The sequence below is a fragment of the Peromyscus leucopus genome, chromosome X (assembly GCF_004664715.2).
Source record: "Peromyscus leucopus breed LL Stock chromosome X, UCI_PerLeu_2.1, whole genome shotgun sequence".
NCBI classification, from domain to species: Eukaryota; Metazoa; Chordata; class Mammalia; order Rodentia; family Cricetidae; genus Peromyscus; species Peromyscus leucopus.
In genome coordinates, this window is record NC_051083.1 from 106,940,921 (window position 1) to 106,958,178 (window position 17,258).

The following is a 17,258-nucleotide window of genomic DNA, read 5'->3' on the forward strand; positions in this document are numbered from 1 at the left end:
CTGTTTGTAATCAACTTAGTATCAAGGTCTCGTGAGAACATATGATATGTAACTGCTGCTAAAATTTACATTCAAGTTAGTCGAATCAAGTTAGTTTCATTAAAAACCAGTGCATGCCATAAAGGCAAAATATGAATAATAATGTGAATTCAAATTCCTTATGATTTGTGAGCAATATTGTTAGTGAATTCCTTCTGTCTATCATCCTGCTCCTAACAAGCTACATAGACTATTTTCCATATGGTTGAAATTGACAGTACTAAAATGCTATCAGCAATAATCTCAGATTCCTAACTAAAGATATAAATTTAAGTGTGTTACATGTACTCTATTCACTAGCCATTTCTTCAGCCAGACATCTGAATTTACCATATGATTTGAGGTTAAGTCTAGGATAAGTAAATATCTATAAATGAAATACTTGAGTGATCATAGATGTGTGCCCAGCCTCCTTAATTCACTGAAGGAAAGAAACCAGTAGTTACACAATAGAAATTTCCAAAGTATCTGTCATCAGAAGGAGGTTTCTTCACATATCACACACCTGAATCATCTCCATGATTTAAGGATATTTGGAATCTCAGTGGTTGTAATTAATCTTTATTAGATATTAAATCTATAAATGAATATTGTTGTAATTCTTCTTTAGAATATGAAGAAATGGAAAACAGGAGAGGTAGTGTGACTAATATAGTATCTCACAGCTTGAAAAGGGTAGAAGTTACGCCCAAAGCAATCTATATTATTCTCATGCGGAAGAAATCTCTGTCTTTCTGCCTGTCTGTCTCTCTCTCTCTCTTGTGTGTGTGTGTGTGTGTGTGTGTGTGTGTGTGTGTGTGTGTGTGTGTTTATATGTGTGTTTTGTGGATATGCTTGCACATGCATGTGTAGAGGCAAAAAGTAAAAGCTGAGTTCCTTATTGTTCTCTAACACATTTTTCGAGAGTCTTTCACAGAATGTAGAGTTTGTCATTTTGGCTATACTGGCTATCTACCTGTATCCATATCCCAAATCACTGCTGAGGTCACAGATGTACACTGCCACATTTGGTTTTTTTACATGCACATGAGGTCCACAATTGTTTTGAGACAGCACTTGAGCCCCCAAATTAAGCTATTAGAAAACTGATGCAGGCTAGGTGGCAGTGGTGCATGCCTTTAATCCCAGCACTCAGGAGGCAGAGCCAGGCGGATCTCTGTAAGTTTGAGGCCAGCCTGGTCTACAGATTGACATCTAGGACAGGCACCAAAACTACATAGAGATACCCTGTCTTGAAAAAATAAAATAAAATAAAAACAATATAAAAAATGAAAACTGATCCATCCTCTTTATAAACATCAGGATAAAGTACACAAAGAGAAAACACAAGGGATTATGAAAATTCATACTAGAAAGACAACAGTGAAAATATTAGATTGAAAATGAAGACCAGTTACTGGAAGAGTACTTGGTCGCTCACTATCCATGGAAGGAATGGAATGATTTATTTTCAATGGAGTAATGATAATATTACTATCCAAAGGAGGAAATAAAAACCATGTATAATAACATGTGAAAATGAGTCTTAAACATATGTAAATATGTTCACAACCTCTAATTGAAGAAATGCAAGTTACAAAATCAATAAGCCTCTTATTTTAAAACATTTTGCAGGTAGTTGACTGTGTCAAGATGAAGTTGAATACCTCCTTCTCAACCACCTGCTGCCAGACATTCATTGAAGTGGATGAGGAATGAAAATCTGGTATTTTCTATGATAAGTACATGGCCATAGAAATAGCTATTGATGATCTTGGTGAAGAGTAGAAGGGCTATGTTGTCCAAATCATGATGATAACAATGAAGTTTTCCCAAGAAGCAAGGTATCTTGACCCTTGCAGATTGTGCCTGCTGTTGATTATAGACCAAGGAGAACTGGCAAGAGGAAGTATATGTCTGTTTGGGAATGCATTGTGGATGCCAATCTGAGTGTTCTCAACTTGATTATGGAGAAAGAGAAAGGAGAGAGGAGACAGACAGATAGAGAGAGAAATAGATTCCTGGACTGACAGATAATACTGTGCCTCTGTGGTTTGGGACCAAAAAACTAGAAGAATCTGAAAAGATTTCAATATCTCTAAAGAAAATGATGTCCAGAAATAGATCATCAAAAAGACCTTAAATAAAGAAGGTGAGAAGCCTAAGACTAGAGCAGCCAAGATTCAGCATCTTGTTACTCCATGTGTCCTGCAACACAGATTAGGACATAAACTCTCTGAAAAAAAAAAAAAAGAATTCCCTAAGAAAAACAAGGATGTGGCTGGAGAATATGCTAAACTTTTGGTCAAGAGAATGAAGGAAGCAAAAGACAAGTTCCAAGAACGGATGTTAAGAGATGTATGATGTCCTTGCTGAGACTTTGTACTTCGAAGTCTGACTCCAGTCAAAAAGAAGTCTTAGGCCCTCTGCATGAGGGTGACAATTATGTAGCTTGGTCTATTTGTGGCGTCCCTAGCAGTAGTTCCAGGATATGTCCCTAGCTCATGAGCTGGCTTTTTAGAACCCATTCCTTATAATGGAATGCCTTGCTCAGCCGTGATACAGGGCTGGTGGAGGAGGGCTTGGTCCTGCCTCAAGTTGATATGTCAAGCTTTGTTGACTCCCCATAGGAGGCCTTACACTTTCTGAGAAGTGGATAGGGGGTAGAAAGGAGGTGGGTGGAAGGAATGGGAGAGGAGGAGGAAGGGGAAACTGTGGTTGGTATATAAAATAAACTTTTAAAAAGTAGCAAATAAGTGATCAGACCTTGAAAAAAAATCAGGTAGGTTACAAACACACACATATATCTATATCTATATCTATATCTATATCTATATCTATATCTATATCTATATCTATATCTATATCTATATCTATATCTATATCTATATCTATATCTAATATATAGATATATAAGACATAAGTGTATATATATATATATGTCTTAGTCAAAGTTCTATTGCTGTGTAGAGACACCATGACCATGGCAACTTTCAAAAAGGAAAACATTTAATTGAGGATAGCTTACAGTTCAGAGGTCAGTCCATTATCATCATGCTAAAAAGCATAGCAGGACACAGGCAGACATGGTACTGGAGATGTAGCTAAGAATTCTACATCTGGATGAGCAGGAAACAGTAAGAAAAAATGAGCCACTGAGAGTGGCTAGACCATGTGAAACCTCAAAGCCTACCCGAAGGACACACTACTTCCAACAAAGCCATACCTCCTAATACTGCCACTCTCTCTGAGTCTATAGCGGGCCATTTTCTTTCAAACCACTACAACATTTAATAATTATAAATGAAGACAATATCATGAATTTGTGAGGGAGTGGGAATAAAAACAGGAGCAATTTGTGGGAGAAAAAAATGGTGGAAATTTTATAAATACCTATAAATATTAAAATCAAAAAAGTCATAAAAATCAGAATACCAATATCAGCTATGAGATGGACACTAATTAAAACATAAGACTTCAAATTCCAGCTTTGACATAGAAATTATCATTTACATTTGAAGAAAACCAAACTGGTAAGCTGAATCTCAATTCCTTTTCCTTGGATTCAGCAGAGAGATATAGTAGCATTACAAACCACTATCTGGAAGAACAAATAAATTCAAGAATATCTCATAGTTAATCTTTGTATCCTAGTCAATTTTTAAATGTAAGTTTAATTTCTAAAAAAATTATTGAACTAAAGCTGTATTTACATCATTTCATCTTGCACACTCTCCACCTCCAACACCTCCCATGTTTCCCCGTTTCCTCTCAACTTCATGACATTTTCCTATGTATAGTGTTACAAGTATATATATATGTATATATATATATATATATATATATATATATTATATATATATATATATATATATATATATGGGGAGTGAGTAGGTAGGTGTGGGTGTGTTTATGGATAACTACTTGCTACGAAGAAGACTGATTTTCCCTCTCTCAGCAGTCATTAATTTATTGCTTATGACTCTTCATCTAGGTTTGTTTCCTTTTGGCATTTCTCTTATCCACATTGGCATATGAACTGTTGTCATTATACAGATCTTATTTAGGTGACCATATTGTTGACAGTTTATTGATGCCACTTCCTGTTCCATATGGAACATGGAACAGGAAGTCGCATTAGCAGACATCCTGGTCTTCTAAACCTTTTTCCATCACTTATTCAGTGATGCTCCCTGAGCCTTGGGTATATGCACTGTGTTGTAGATATGTCAATTAGGACTAGGCAGTACATAGTCATTTATAGAAATTCATTCTAAAAATACATGCTCAACAATACACAAATAAGTTGCATTCTATAGCACTTTTTTGTAAATACATAACTCTAAGTATCTTGAATGATTCCTGTTAGAATTGTAGAATAACTTATGGTACATTACTTCTGATGGGGTATTAGGGAATAGTGTAAAAGAATGAAGAATATATGAAGTTACATGGGTGGCTTCCAAGCTGTATTGTTAAGTGGATTTAATTTTTTACAACAATTTATATTGTGAATATACATGTGTCTGAGTATGTGGCAGCATGTATGTAAAAGACAGAAAATAACTTGTGGGGGTCATTTCCCTCATCTACCATGTGGATTCAGGGATCAAAATCATATCACGAGGCTCAATAGCAGCCATTTCTCCAAGCTGGGTCATTTTGCCTAGCCTTAAATGAAAAAGTTAAGTATGGAGAGTTAAGTATGCAGATGCACTGTGTTTCTTTACACAATGGAAATGAGAAGATGACAATATACAGATCGATCTATTATAGTTGGCAAAAATAAACTGAGGGAAGATAAATCTTAAGCTGAAGAGATTGACCATATAAAGAGAATGAATAAGCAATATGAATAAGATAAAAAGGATAATGAATAGCATGATTAATACTGGAATGCACTGTATGTGGAATAACTGTGAGGATATTTTCTAAATAGTTTTAATGTTTTTGAGCCATTTTAATATTTTATTTTCCTTAAGTGCCAACCGTTCTCCTTTAGCTGGGGACATTAGAAGCTAGAGCAGCAAGTACTCTTACCAGAAAAAACAAGTTGAAGTACAGCCTTTTTCTAGGCTCACAGATTTAATTTCAACTTAACAGCTGCACTGCAGTCCATGAAATATTTACATTGTTTTTTGCTAAATTATATACATTATTTACCATATCATGTATTAAATATTTACTACCTTTCCAAATATGTCATGTATCATACTCAACAGTTCTTGCTTCTTTGAGCAATAAACAGAAAAGGCCAAGCCATGCAGAAACCTGGAGAAAGTGGCCGAGGGAGAGAAGAGAGGAGAGGAAAAGCCCACAAAGAAGCAGAAGGCAGCTGTGCAAAAGCGCCATCAGTGTTACACACTCACTGTGTTTTTGCTAAATATATCCTTATTCTGGGTGAGATGATCAGTTCTCTCACTTAGAAAATAAAACAATAATTTGTGTATTGAAATGTCTGGTAGAATCCATTTTGGAAATAAACTATATTATTTGTGGATGTTATGCTCTTTATTGGGTAGATAGGTGGGATGATATATTGAGAAAGGGTTTAAAGTAGTATTAGAAGATAAGATGTCAGCACATCATATATATGTGCATATGTTATGTTTTATGTTTTTATGTTAAACAAGTAGGACTTTAGAAATTTAACTTCTGTGTGTGAGCCAAGTATGCTGATTAACTCATGTCTGCACCATAGCAGTTACAAATAACAATTATATATATATATATAGACAGAATAGAATAAAATAGAGTCCAAATGAAACACATTCAGATTTCTACAAGCCTAGTGATTTTCTACATCCTGGAAAATGTTAAAGCTAATAGTAAGTATCAATTAAAGATGCTGAACTATGAAAATCATTGATGTATCAAGAATACAAGATAACTAATGATTGCTGCTTGAGGAAAATTTCCTTTAATATTTCTCTTGTCCCTCAAGAAGGCATTTTAGATATTACTAATTACCTACCAATTATATACAGTCCTCTTTTACTAAAATTAACATAACCTTGAGTTCATACTTAAAGACCATTTTCCTACATTCCTGGCATTAGGAGGTAGCATGTGATTGTTTCCAACATTGAAGAGTGACTGGAATTGTCTTGTATATTTTAGGAGTCTCTTAATAGGGGATAGGTACATGAATTTCTGTTTCTTCTCTGTCACCCTACTCTTTAAAATCTGGAGATGATTATTGGAACCCTAGAAACTAATTTGAACCATAAGAATGAAGGACATGTTACAGTAGCCAAGCTACAAGTTATCTCAGGAAAATGTCTTTCTGATAATCATGGCATTGCTATTTGATCATTAAAAACATCCTTTAGCACTTTATTTACACAGGAAAGAAAAACTTTGCTGTATTTAAGCTATATGTACACATATACAAATATATAATTGTTGCTGGAGGGCTTCTCTCCAGGTTCCACCAAACCCTGCAGTCCCACAATCCACGTATAAAATAATCACTCAGACACTTATATCACTTATAAACTGTATGGCCGTGGCAGGCTTCTTGCTAACTGTTCTTATATCTTAAATTAACCCATTTTTATAATTCTATACCTTGCCACGTGGCTGGTGGCTTACCGGCGTCTTTACATGATGCTTCTCCTGGTGGTGGCTGCAGTGTCTCTCCCTCAGCCTTCCACTTCCCAGAATTATCCTCTCTCCTTGTCCCACCTACTTCCTGCCTGGCCACCTACTTCCTGCCTGGTCACTGGCCATCAGTGTTTTATTTATATAGAACGATATCCACATCATATAATTATACATATATAATAAATTATATGCATATATAAAATATGCTACATGTAACTAGACTTAAACAATACTGATGCAATGAGATTCACACCCTATTTATCCCTGGCTATCAACTTTTCCTATATGCGTTCACTGTCTTATGCATATCCATTTACTACCAAGTCTTTTTGGTTCATATATTAATAATGCAAATATAATATTTTGGATTGTTTAAATGATTGCAAAGTCAGTATGAAAGGCTATCTTTATTCCTGCTTATTTGAACTTTAGGGATACTATTATCCAATAATTATGAATGTTTTAATGTTTTAGTTTGTTTTACCAGCAACTTAATTGGAATGGATTCAAATGGGTTAGTGTTCTACCCATGTTCAGAACCATATTTTTCATGCCCATGTATTTGAAATTCTCAAGAACTTGCTAGTTAATTCTCATAGGTTGTTTTGAATTGTTATTTGTAACTGTTGTGGTGCAGACATGAGTTAATCAACATACTTGACTCACACACAGAAGTTAAATTTCTGAAGTCCCAATTATTTAACATAAAAACTATTTGAAAATATCCTCATACTGCATTTTAGGTCAAGACATTTTGTTGGGTGCTTAAAACATGTTAGGCAATAAAGAAACAAACTAATTTGAGATTCAGCAAATGCAAACTTACAATTGCAAGAAGCAGAGGCATGCAGACAGTTTAGAAAGAAGCACTTGAATGGGTAGTATGATTGCATTTCTACACAAAATGTAACATCTATTGCATCAATACCTCTCTTTAAATCTAGATTTTCTATTTTGTTTTGCTGAAACACATTGAATCACTTGATCCTGCAGCTGGAATTTCCTGAAAATTCTCCTTTCAAACATTGAAAACCCCACAGTACATCACAGGTTTTTGATGAGTAGCTGTTCTTTAAGGTTGTTTTCCCCTTATTTTTATTTTTTTCTTGAAAATTTCATAGAATGTATTTGGTCATATCCCTGCTCTTCTCCCAACTCCTCTCATATTTATCTCCCTTCCTTACACACCCAACTCTCTGTCACCTTTTATTAAAACCCATAAAGCCCAATTTGTGCTACCTATATATTCTTGGGTATATGATCTTCCAGTGGAACACGGTCAGCCTATCAGTGGCCACACCCTTAAAGAAAATTGACTTTTTCCTTGGAAGTTTAAAAATATTGGTATGAGTAGATTATAAAACCATTTTAAAAAAAAACTCATATTAAAGAGAGTTTCTTTACGAGTCACTTCAGAAAAAAATCAGGTTGTTGTCATTGATCTTCCTTATTGTGCTATTTATTATAAAATGGTCAAGCCGGGCGGTGGTGGCGCACGCCTTTAATCCCAGCACTTGGGAGGCAGAGCCAGGCGGATCTCTGTGAGTTCGAGGCCAGCCTGGGCTACCAAGTGAGTTCCAGGAAAGGCACAAATCTACACAGAGAAACCCTGTCTCGAAAAAAACGAAAAAAAAAAAAAAAAAAGGTCTATTGTATGTCATGATCAATCTAGATTACTACCTGAGTTTTTCTTTTTATCTTTCATTATTTGACAAAGCATAAGTATCCATAAGTCTATACTGGCAAATATGTCACTTTATACTTAGCCAAATGTTACAATATAAAACAGAATGAGTGTCGAGAGTTTTAACACTGGATGGCATTATTAGATCTTCAAATCCAACACAATTTCATTTGTCTTTGCTTAGCTCAGTTTCTCACTTTTCATTAGATCTCAGTTCCATGCCTTCTTTGATGTGAAGTGGGTCTCTATATTTGCATAATGCATATGAAAGATTTACTACTGGATGCTTGATATCTCCTAAGCTGTTTCAGAAATAGATATTAAACTACTGCATGAGGATGGTGAGAGCCCAAATGTACCATGCAAATGTAAACACTTATTATGGACCTGTTAATTTCATAAGAGTGTGAGCTAATGATAGAAGTATAGAAGTTTTAATCAGGTTTAAAGCCCAACTCAGACATGAACTATGTAGATTACTTTCCATACTCCTACTCTGAAATGCTTTTGTTTTATTTAAAAATTAACTGTGAAATTATAAATTATCTCAAGTCTTTTTGTTTGCTTGTTTTTTTTGTTTTTATTTTTTCTTATTAAGGAACTTTCTATTCATTTTACATACCAACCATAGATCTCCCTCTCCTTCCTAGTCCTGCATCCCCAGCCTCCCCCCCAACCCCTGCCCCTGCCAACCCATGCCCCATTCACACCTCCTCCAAGGCAAGGTCTCCCATGGGGAGTCAGCAGAGCCTGGTACATTCAGTTGAGGCAGGTCCAAGCCCATTCCCACTGCAGCCAGGCTGCATAAGGCGCCCCACAATATGCACTGGGTTCCAAAAAACCCATTCATGCACCAGGGATTGATCCTGATCCCACTGCCTGGGGGTCCCCTAACCAGTTTAAGCTAAATAACTGTCTCACCTATCCAGAGTGCCTGGTCCAGTCCCATGGGGGCTCCACAGCTATTGGTCCACAGTTCATGAGTTTCCACTAGTTTGCCTTGCCGTCCCTGTACTTTTTCCCATCATCATCTTGATGTCCCTTGCTCATAGAATCCTTCCTTGCTCTCATTGATTGGACTCCTGGAGCTCAGCTTTGCATCCAGCCATGGATCTCTGCATCTGCTTCCATCAGTTACTGGATGAATGCTCTATGATGACAGTTACAGTATTCACTAATCTGATTACCAGAGTAGACCAGTTCAGGCACCCTCTCGACTATTGCTAGTAGCCTAAGTTGGGGTTATCCTTGTGGATTCCTAGGAACTTCCCTAGCATCCTGTTTCTCCCTATCCCCATGATGTCTTCAACCCCACATCTGACAGAAGGCTGATCTCCAAAATATATAAAGAATTCAAGAAACTAGACATCAAAATACGGAACAATCCAATTAAAAAACGGGTCACAGAGCTAAACAGAGAATTATCAAATCAAGAATTTCAAATGGCTGAAAGACATTTAAGGAATTGCTCAACATCTTTAGTCATCAGGGAAATGCAAATCAAAATGACTCTGAGACACCAGCTTATACTTGTCAGAATGGCAATGATCAAAATCACTGAAGACAGCTTATGTTGGAGAGGATGTGGAGCCAGGGGAACACTCCACTGTTGGTGGGAGTGCAAACTTGTACAGCCACACTGGAAATCAGTATGGTGGTTTCTCAGAAAATTGGGAATCAATCTATCTCAAGACCCGATCTATATCACTCTTTGGCATATACTCAAGGAATACTCACTCATTCCACAAGGACATATGCTCAGCTATATTCATAGCAGCATTATTCATAACAGCCAGAACCTGGAAACAACCTAGATGCCCCTCAACTGAAAAATGGCTAAAGAAAACGTGGCACATATACACAATAGAGTACTACTCAGCAGTAAAAAAAAATGACATCATGAAATTTGCAGATAAATGGATGGAACTAGAATATATCATCCTGAGTGAGGTAACCTGGACTCAGAAGGACAAACATTGTATGTACTCATTCATAAGTGGATACTAGGTGTAAAGCAAATGATAACCAGAACACAACCCACAGCTCTAGAGGAGCTAGCTAACAAGGAGGATCCTAAGAGTGATACATAGATTGCCCAGTGAAGGAGAAATAGATAAGAGCTACATGAGCAAACTGGGGGTGAGTTGGGTAATGGAGGGAAAAGGATGGGAGATGAGAACATAAGGGAATGGGAGGGTCAAGCTAGAACAGGGACAGAGTTGGAGAGCAAGGAAAGAGATACCATGATATTTCAAGTCCTATTAAGGTCATTTTAGCAAATCCACAAGTAATCTAATATAATTTGGTTCAAGGAAAATCTGTACTGCATAGGATTTTGTTTAATCATGAGCTAAATTATCATGTCATTCATCTGGTTCAAATTCATAATTGTGAGATACTTTTTGTAAGGATCTGGAAATTTTTTCAGTCTGTAACTGTGCTTACTAAGACATGTCACAAAACTTCCGTGTCTAAAAGTTGATACTGTAGGTGAATGGCTTTTTGTTTTGTGTCTGTTATTGTATTTCTTCATGTTTTCCTCTTTGTACCAGCATTCTTTCAATTTGTACCTATTTGTTGTGTTTTCTGGAGGAAGAGGATAAGAGAGAGGAGGAGCTGAAGAGAAGAGACATGAGGACTAAGACTTCAATAAACATTTTGTCCAGGCTTACTTTTTATTGATGTTTTAATGTTTACTATTAAAGGAGATGGAATAATAAAGGCAATTCTTTTTCATAATGCTATTTTTCAGTTATTCTCTCCAACCTAGAAACTTTCTCAGTTCAATAATTCCAGGCAATTTTAAATTTATTTCCAAAATCGGTATTCAGGAATTAAGTATTTAAATACCAAACAGTAAAAATGGTTATACAGAATTTAAGAGTAAAATTAAGTAAAACCCAAGTATAACAATTTATTCTTTAGGGATAAACTGATATTAGAAAAGAAATGAAATCAAATGATATTTAAAAGTATGAGAACAGTTACATTTCACCAGAGAAATAAACCAGCTCTGGCATTCAACCAATCCTACAAGCTTCCTTGGGGGCTAAGATCTGTCTGTGCATCAACAAAAGAATCTGTATATCAGACATGAAGAAACTTTTGGCAGACATTGAGAAAGGCACCAAATGGTCTCTGTCTTTGCTGTGATCAACTGTGAAATGAAAACCTATCACTTAAATCACTTCTGCTGCTACCTAATTTGTTTTCCCTGAGCACAATACAGAATAAATCTCAGTGCCCTCTGGCCCACAGAATTGCTCTTAAAATAAAGCCAACAATGTAGAAGTTTCTGTGATTGGAGTGTCTTCCCAATATCTACATATATTTGATATTTCAACTGTAGTTTGAAATTCAGTCTACCAGCAAAATTCTGGTGTACAAAATGTCAAGCTCATTTAAGTTCTTGTTCTAACACAAATCATCAGTATGACCTTGAATAAGTCATGCTTCTTTTACAGACTTCATTGTCTTTTATAAATGAAAAAAAAGGAATCAAACCACTTTCAGAGGTCTTTTTCAGTTTTAAGAGTCTACAAATCCGAATAAGTTTTCAGTATATAAAATAGTTATAGGGTAGTATCCAGTCATGGACTTAAATTGGTTTGCTTTTATCTCAAGAGCTGATCAGCAAGCTTAAGTACAGCCAGTCGTATATTCAAACAGTAGATGTGTATTTTCATAAAACAATTTTTGCTTACTTCATATCATATAAGAGCCTTCTAATGAGAAAAAAAGGATAAAAAAATTCACTATGTACATTTCTTTAAGACAATTTTGTCATGATAGAACTTAGATCATGGGATCTTTTATTGAAAACAAAGACAAAATTAAATGTATTTGTTTTATTATTTTATGTAAATAGAGATTTTGCCTGAATCTATGTTGGATTCTCCTGGCACAGGATTTACAGACATTTGTTAGGCACTGTATGGATGTTGGGAACCAAATCCAGGTCCTCCAGAAGAAGAGCCAATATTCTTTACCACTGAGCTATCTCTTTAGCCCCAGAATTTTTTATACAATGTATCCATGTATGTGTGTATGTGTATGTACATGGGTGTTTAGGTGCTCACTGAATCCAGAAGATGGTGTCACATTTATATGAAGTTTTGAGTCACAAAATGGTACCAGGAACCAAGCTCCAGTTCTCTGAAACAGAGAACCAAAACAAGCAGTTCTTTTTTTAAATTGTGACTTGTAAACACAACAACAGAGTACTTGGAAAACTCTCCAAACATAAAATGCTAATGCAACTGCTCTCATTTACTCTTCAGAACTTGATGATAATATCCTATTACTGAAGACATAATATACTTTAGTCACTGGACATAGAGAAATCAAACTGGTACCAACCTGGAAGCCTCATCACTATTTGTAAGCTTTCATAGTGCTAGAAGGATTCATGTATACTATTTGGAAAAAAAAATGATGAACAGTCTTACCCAGCTGTGAACCCTGAGAGCTACAATAAGGACTGCCCTGGGATGATATGTTGCACAAATTACATAATTTGTTATCAACCACTTCCAGATTGGTTATAAAGCTCACATCAGAAGACAGAACTCAAGACTGATCCTGTTAACTGGGCCAAAAACTGTGGCTGGATAAGTTATAGGTTATTCTGCCAAATGGGCATAGCAATGAACTACTCTTTAAGTTCTTATCTTCATACCATAGATTAGTGCATCTCTAAACCCCCATCAGAGAAGCTTCTCTTGTAGTAGAAGGTGATTAAAACAGACACCCTAGACTGGTCAATGATCAGAGAATGAGAGTCTGTGGAGTTCTTAGCTCTGAATGAGCCACCTATGTCACACGCATTCCTTGAGGAGGCTCAGGAACCTTCAAGGATTAATGGGTAGAAATACTGAAAGAGCCGCAGGGAGTAGACATGTGCAGCAAAACAGTATTTGCTGGACATGAAAGCACCATTTTACACGCACACATAAACTTATGGCAACTGTGGCTGTATTCACAAGACTCACACAAAATCAAATCACAAGAAATCCCAATATATGATGGAGAGGCTCACGAAGTCCCACCCATAGCTGAGGAACTAGCAAGTAATGGCTGCTGAGGGAGAGAGAATCAATTTTCTTTAGGGGTGCAGCCATGAGAGGTTATCCATGCTCCAGTAAATAGTCATATATCTCTGCATGCATATGCAGCACTAAGTAGACTCAGAGGAATTTTAAAAAGTGATGCATCACATGAAGTTCAGAGTAAAAATAGTTGGGGGTATATGGGACGAATTAGAAGAGAGAGAATGGAGGTGGTCTTGGTCAGAACTTATTATATGCATGCATGAAATTCTCAAATGAAAATGTGATAAAAAACATTTGAAAAGTATGCCATGTTGTCAGATATAACTATGAGCTACACAGCGAAACAACAGTCATAATAAAAATTAACATTCTTATAGTTTTGAAGGTGAATTTTGTTCATTGCTCTTTAAGAGATATTGTGTATGCCTTTACAGTGCCAGACTCTGAAAACCACATTTGAGGCAAAGAAACGGGAATTATTTTCACTTTTGTGGCAGAGAAATGCAAGTGGGTGTTTATAGGTTTATCACATTCTATAAGAAAAACATAACTGCTTCTTTAAAATATAATTTATTTTTATTTAATTAGCAGACAAATCACATACACATGTAAATATATATTTCCTGTCAGCTTAAGAGAAATTAATAATTAGTTGTATATAGATATCTGTCAGAAAATAGAATTCAATTAACAGAAATTCATTGAATGCAGCCTTCAGTGCTTCTATTCTGTCTAGAGTAGATAAATTTATCTCAGAGGGAAAGTCATAGAAATTCGACCTCATTTTAAGAATATGTAGTTCTTTTAGAGAAAATTTGTTGGATATTGTTCATAATATAACATAAAAGTATTTAATATTTCCATTTATTTATTTTGTCTATGTTTCCCAAGTTTTTGATGTACTAGGTCCCTATACTAAGGAGGAAATAAAGCTGACTCCAAATGACAGTTGCTGCCAGAAATTATTAATTCTTCATGACAAGCTGAACTTAGGTAAATATTCACCAAATGTTCTGTAGCTTTAGACAATGAAAAGCAGGAGACCAAATTAAAGAATATATAGTGATATGGGAGCAACATATTCTCTCTCAGTGATCCAAAACTGTGTCGCTTTCTCATCTTTCCTCATTTATTGTCAGCTTCAGTGCCAGATGTTTCATAATTTCAAGCATCTTGACATCCTCAAAATAGTGGCAAGGATAATTGAGGTGTGTGTGTGTGTGTGTGTGTGTGTGTGTGTGTGTGTGTGTGTGTGTGCATGTGTGTGTATGTATTTTATTTGAAGAAGTTAATCTTTATGTGGCTTGACACTAGGTCTACAAACATAAAAAAAATCATAAAACAGAAGAAAAGGCTGTTATTTGGTATCAGGAGAAACTAGGTTTGCATTTATTATCAGTCCCCATCTGTGTGAGCACAACTAGATTACCAAATGCTATACTTTTATTTCCCATATTTAGAAGTGGAATAATAGTAGTCCCAATTCCATAAGGCTGTGTGAAAAATAAATAAATTAATGTAAATAACCCAGCACACTACTTTAGACAAAAAAATATCCAGTGCTGCAAGTTATGATACCAAAGCCATGGAAGGATTGTAAAGATTGATGGAGATGCAAAAGTAGAAGAAAATATAATGAAATATTCCTGAGATGTCAATCCATATTGAAATTTACACTAGCTGCACATATTAACTGCAAAAGACAGTGAAGTGCTAAAGATTATGATCACTTAGCACAGGTATTAAAGTTCAAATTTTATCATTGTTGGCTAACAAATGGAACAATTTAACTCATATATATAGCTTTCATATATATATGTTGTAGAAAACAATGACAATTTTTATAGTTCCTACCTCACAAATGCACAGTAAATTAACATAAATGTGACAAGTATGTGATAAACGGCTCCAATATTTACTGTCATATTAGAGAATGGTAGCTGTGGAAGAAACTGTAGTCATCATCTGCTTCAGGAATTAAAAATCATACTGTCAATTACAGAGAGTGAATTATCCTAAAGGGAAATGATTAAGTTATGGTCAGTCATTTAGTTAGTGACAAGACTAAAGAATCTAAAAGTTTAGCCTTATATTTAATGCTACTTCTGGCCTTTTCAAAATGGTAACAGAAATCATAGCTCCAGGAAGATTTTCCACTTTGCCTCATAATTTGTTGTGAGTTCAGCACTAAACCAAAATTAGAGGGTTTAATTATCATGTAATTTTTATATCATCATGGCAGATACAATTATGTTTTTCACTTTCCTTATTGGCAACTTGGATAGTTTTAAAATAATGATCAGAGGGTATTACTACACCTTTTTAAATTTATCAATTCCTTTTTTCTCTCTTTTATTTTTTAAAATTCATACTGAAATTCTTTAGCCATATACCTGTCTTCATTTGCTTTTTGAAGATTATGATTTCAGAATTGTGTTTATTAATGTATCTGCCATTTTTTGATTGGTTAAATTATGGAGTGGTGTTTTGATTTCTCTCCTTATTGTCTATCTACTAGAGACCTTTGCTTCATTGTTCTCATGGGGATTGTGTAAAGCATCTGGATTCCCAAAGTTGGAACTTGGTATTTATTTTTAATTTGTTCTAAGAGAAAAGTGTTGATTCAATAAGGTTATTGGTTCCAAATCTGAATTAAAATTATGGGGAAAAACAAAAGTCTTCTAGAATTTGAGACTTGGAAGAATTTTCAGAATTCATTAGCTCATTTCTTTTCATTCAGTACAGAATATCTTTTCAGTCACTTTATAAAATAATTTATTGAGTTCATGTTAAAAATCACATCAGCAAGCATGTTTAAATGTTTTCTCATTTGACTTACTAATCTGCTAGGTGAGAAGACAGAGTGGTCGGAGGACAAAGTACAATCTTTCACATAATTCTTCTAGATTGAAGAAAGATTGTAGATCAAATGTTGATCTTCATATTGTTCCATTTATATATGTGTTCTTTTTACACACATGTAATAATGTTTTGGCTACTATGAGTTTGTAATTATCTTAAAATCAGATATTGTGATGGCTCCAGTTTTGTTTTGTTTTTTAATTTGAGATTGCTTTAGCAATTTTGGCACTTATTGCTTCAATGTGGGTTTTAGGTCTTCTCTAACTGTGTGAAGAACAATTGTATTTTAATATGTATAATTTCCATAAACAAATCTGTGTTATGTTCTATGGTTGTATTTTATTTTACGTTATTATTTTGAATAGACATTTTGGTGTCCCATCTTTCCACAATATTTGTAATTGCAAAAAATGGTCACCCATCATAACATAGATCCTATATATCATTGTGTGAGTGGGTGACAAAATTTTAAGCAGATGATAGCTTTCAGAATCCTCTTCTGCTTATATAAAATTGATACTAAATGAATGTTTATTACTATGACCAATAGAGAACTGTATGATAGAATCAATACACTATGAACATATGGAATTTGTGTCAGCCAGCTTTCTCCCCACCTCCACCACTACCAATTTTAAAACCAACTTGAAACTTTGCAAAGCTTCCAAATGCACTACTCAGTCATCTTCCTTACTTCACAAACTTTGTTAAGTGGTCTGGAACAAACAATTTCAACCCATATGGAACATTTTAGAGAAGAGAGAGTATATAGTTGTTCTTGATTTATCTCATAGTGCTTTGTTACAGCATAAACATAAGGACTACTGACTATCTTAATGGATTTCCTGAAATATAAGTGTCAGATAATTGTGTTGTGCTGTTGGGAAAATTATCCTGAAAATAAAACAAGTCTGCATATATCCTGTTTCCTATATATTTTAACATGTATTCACTTAAATTGATTTTCATAACTTTTCTCACAGTTCAAGAGCATGTAACAGCTCTATAGAGTTAATTTGATTTATTGCTACACAATG

At 35.1% G+C, this 17,258-nt stretch overlaps 1 pseudogene; it reads left to right on the forward strand.

Moving 5' to 3' along the window:
- The first annotated feature begins 1,671 nt into the window (after nucleotides 1–1,671).
- The window catches only part of LOC119086614, a 50,713-nt pseudogene continuing 35,126 nt past the window's right edge, over nucleotides 1,672–17,258 (forward strand).